This window comes from Clytia hemisphaerica, unplaced genomic scaffold (genome assembly GCF_902728285.1).
Source record: "Clytia hemisphaerica strain Z4C2 unplaced genomic scaffold, Clytia hemisphaerica genome assembly, whole genome shotgun sequence".
Classification (NCBI taxonomy): Eukaryota; Metazoa; Cnidaria; class Hydrozoa; order Leptothecata; family Clytiidae; genus Clytia; species Clytia hemisphaerica.
The window spans coordinates 5,128-9,633 of record NW_027104329.1 but is presented as its reverse complement, the minus strand read 5'-3'; the positions used below and the strand labels follow the sequence as shown (position 1 = coordinate 9,633).

The 4,506-nt window shown below is 34.9% G+C and overlaps 1 long non-coding RNA gene across 1 annotated transcript; it reads right to left on the bottom strand.

Moving 5' to 3' along the window:
* Positions 1–2,243: 2,243 nt before the first annotated feature.
* LOC136817760 (uncharacterized) lies at positions 2,244–3,212 on the bottom strand. Its single transcript, XR_010848147.1, has 3 exons — positions 3,069–3,212; positions 2,731–2,855; positions 2,244–2,364 (listed from the first exon to the last, which is right to left on the bottom strand). It is a non-coding gene; the product is annotated as an uncharacterized lncRNA (long non-coding RNA).
* Positions 3,213–4,506: the final 1,294 nt, after the last annotated feature.

Here is a 4,506-nt window from a genome sequence, read left to right as displayed (position 1 = left end):
CTCTCCCGAACATCCGATAGAAACCGAATCGGGAAATACTTTTTTGGAATCTTAACGCCGTCCCCCCCAAACACCCATTTTAATGCTCACCTGCGGCTAGAGCAATAAATTAGAATTGAAAATTAAAATTAAAATTTGGGATTTCTCGTCGCTAGTTATCTACCACGCTAAGATATTAATTGAATAATATAATGACATATATAATATAATATATATTCGAAAGAAAAAGGTTAAAACTGCTCACCAGCAAAGAAAAAAAAATTAAAACAGTTTTCTTTACGACGTTTCGACAACTAACGTGTCTTTCTAAAGTGATTCTTTTCGAATACAGGGTAGATAATAGCGAGAAAAGAAGGTTAAAAAAGGTTAAAAACTATTACAATCCCCCCCCTTTTAAAAGGGGGGGGGGAAGACACTATGTGTCTGAATGGATAGTTGTGAAATGTTTTGCTTTCTGTTACTTAGGGTGTACTTTGGGTCTAACAACCGGCAGAGATGGTCTATTATTTTTACTGTTATTATTACACATTTTTTATATTAAAAAACACACTTTTAAGAAAAATGAGGCTCAGAATGCCTCAAAAAAAGGCACATCAAAGAAACATGCTGAGGCTGAGAATGAGAAAATAGTATTTTTTAATTCGGTTTTTTGAAGAACCTTCCTATCAAAACAAATGTTTTTTTTTTCTTTGCATGAAAAATAGGCTGACAATGTCAAAAAGTTTAGAAACATGTAAGAAACAGTTTTTAAGGCTCAAAAGGCCGATTTTTTTAAGAAACGTTGAGGCTGCTTGGTAAAACTAGTTTTAAAAAAGGTGGTATTTATCTACTAATGCTATAAATGAAATGGTTCCTGATTATAATCAAATAATGAGTACGCTTCGTACATACAAAATATAAATGTTAACATAAAATAACGTGGATTAAATCTTGGATTAAGATTTAGAAAACATTTTTTGTTCCCTTCTTCAACTAAAAAACCGCTTGCTTCACTACTAGGTCTGAAAACATCAATTGTGGACACGGTTGATTATTTCCTGGCATCAACAGTCAAGAAAAAGAAAAAACTGTCCATAAAAATGATCGACTGTGGATAAAAAACATCAACCATGTCCACAATTGATGTTTTCAGGCCTAGTAGTGCTTGCTGTTCTGATTTCTATCCTAGATTCTATCAAATCTATCCTTTTCAGTAGAAATCATTTTGTGCATACATAAAAGCAAATTTTATTATAACTGTGACATATTTAATGCTGTTGCTATACAATTTTTTGTAACTTTAGAAATGGGTTTTAAAGAGTAAAAATGCATTATATATCATACTTTTTTCAGATCACAAAAACAGATATGCTTATTTTCATAACATTTACCTACGTAATATATAAATGTGCCTGTGTAAAAATAATTGTTTAACCAAACTAACCTACTAACAGTAAATATAGTAAAACCAATATTTAAATCTTGTAAACAGTGTCTTAAGTTGTTGACTTTTCAGAACTATCTACCCAAATTTTTTTGTGTTTCTTTTCATACCCTTTGACCCAGTCATTCATTTCGTCATAGTCCAAATCATTGAGCACATTTTCTTCAAAACATCTAAAACTCTCGTAGCTTCGACCCTCTGTCTTTGAAAGGATGTTTGCCTTGAGCATTTCCTCTGCAAGTTTCTTTACGTCATCATATGAAGAGGGCTTACTACGACTTGAGCGAACAGCTACACTCTCAAGACTTTCTTCTGTGTTGTTGATAAGCTTGCGTACATTATTCATTGCCTTCGCTACCTTGTCTGCCGTTTTTTCATTCAAGTTGCTTCGTAGTCTTCGCAAACTTTCTTTTAGATAGCCATTCAGATGTTCCATGTGTAGGTCCATTGCAGTATTGTGTCCAGCATAGCCTTAAAAGAAAAACTAACGATATGACTTCTAGCCCCTGGCTGTAGTTTAGAAGGCTCCTGCCCTGTCTATTCTAAATAAGGTTAACAATAACATAGTAGCTGTGATGTGTAAGTCACTCAATGTCATCTTTTCAATACCTTCTTATTAAAAATTGTGTTGGCAAATGTTTTGCCAACTTCTTGCCTGCTCTAACAATCAATATGTACAGGGCGGAAATTCTATACGTCTAAACCAGAACTTTGTTTATGCCCGAATCAAAAACGAAGTTCCACAAAGATACAAGTAAGAAAATCTACTGTTTTACCTTTAGTATTAACAAAGCGATTCCATATCTTGTTACATGCTCTTTCTGGGTGAAATTTTATGTCTGTGAACAACTTAAGCAAGCCAAAACTGTATTTAGTGTTATTGTATGTCTTGAAGTACAAAAGCGCAACTTTGTAGCATTCCAGTAATCTCTCCCCATCACCTGTTTCAATAGAATTATTGTTATTTATGTGATGTATTTGAGTTGATTATTGAATACTCCTTCTCTAAGGTGTTGTTTAGTTTAAAGGAATTAAGGTTTGAGGGGTTTGCAACATCCCCCTTATAATGCCCCCCTATTTTTCCAGAATACCGCCTCTTTAGGAATTTTCACTATTTTTGTATTTTCAGAGCACTTAAATGTTTAAGGAAATGGCTGTTGTACAAAGATTCCCACTTGATATGGGGTTCCTGTTGTAGACCTACCATCATCAATCAGCTTTATTGTTAGTTTCCTTTCCCTTTCAGGCAAAGGAACCAAAACCTGGACTATGCCATTGGGTGTTTACTTTTGGAAAAGAGGTATTACCTTCCTTCACACTGTCATTGATGTTTCTCAGTAACATATTTAATGTAAAGAGAGCTTTCTGGTAGCCAAGCACATGGTCGTCTTTTGAATGGATGTCCATCAGAACTGTTTTTGCTTTCTGCTTCCTAAGAATTATAAAGAAATCATTCACAAATGAAGCTCCCAGGCTTGGCCTGCTCCAGTGCTAAAATATGAAAGCAGGACCTGACTTAGTGTTGACTGGCAAAAGTAAAAACTTTTTTCTTAGGCTGCTGGTTGCCTACCCAACCTGCCCCTTCAGACATTTATCCTATCTAACTAAGAATAATGATAACAAATAATTGTTGCAATAACTTTACCTTTTATAGCCATGCATTTTCTGTTCGTGTCGATCCCTCGTTTTCTCGTGGGTGAATACAAAATCACAACCGTCGTTGGCACGATGACAAAGATAAATTGTTTGTCGAATCTTCCTTGGTTTTGGATCTATCTTGGCATCATCAACTGAGAATGTACCTAAACAAAACAAGATAGGTAATAACAAGTGAAAGCAACGCCATCCTGCAGTATCCAAATTTATAATGTATTGGTGAGTCAAATGTACAGCTTACCTCTGGAGGATATTCCCAATTTGCTCATATAGCCAGGCTAACTGTTTTTCCTTGTCCTTCGTATCTTGTACGTCCTTAGGGATGGGATTTTCTAAAGCAAATCATGTTGCACTATTAATAAAGTCAAAGGAGAAAAAACACAAGCCTTTTCATATTAAACTTACTTTGAACCGATTTGTCATAATCCTCCATTTTCTATTTACTATTCCTGCTTTATGTTTATTCACTTATTCATTTATGTATCATAAATGTGAGGGTCTTACTAACCTGCATGGTTGTTCATTCCAAAATAAGACATGGTCATGGCAACAATCTGACCATTGAGCTCCTTGTCAGAATAGTCCTTATAAGCATTGAATTCTTTATGTGCACCTTTCTTGGCGTTTGTTGTTTGCAGCACCATTCATAGACCACATTGATGTTCCAAACTCTGACGCAGACTCCTTCTGAAATATTTTCTCTTTCACCTATAAATAAATAAATAAAAAATTTAGACCAATAGCTGCACACCTCACTTATAAGGTGCTACCAGTGATATTTAGTATTATAGCTGTTACATTAAACTTTTTAGATATACCTCGTATAGAGTTTTCACCAGATGCCAATCTGCAAATGCTGGCTGGACCCCGTCCAGTCGGTTATACGATGTGTCCCCACGAAGGAAAGCTTTTTTGATGTTGTGGAGACGCTCTTCTGTCATCATATCACCAACAACCTTTAAAGGTACTATAACTTCTTTTTCACCACTTTCATCTGTTCTGACTGGGACGTATCTATGAGAAGATATGTGATTAATATCAATAAGAATTAAATAAAATTTCTGCAGTCCATCTGAAGTTCTCAATATGTATTTTAGTACCTGTTTTGAATCTCCTTAGCGATCTCTGCTATTCCAGTGTTGCATGATTCGTCCTCAAAGATGACTCCCAGTGTTGTCTATAAGCAACGCAGTAATTGTGTTAAGAAAAAAATATATAACCTTCTATGAATGTATTTTTGGAGTACACTTTATTGGGCCCTGAAGCTCTCTGATTCAATCTTACACACTTTAAAAACAGACATATGACATAATACCAGATGTGTGTGCTTACCACATTTGACTTTTGTTTCATCTTCTCGGAAAAAGGTTGTTTTATATGTCTCCTCACAATTTTAGAAAATAGCTTGAAAGCTGGCAGAAAATCAA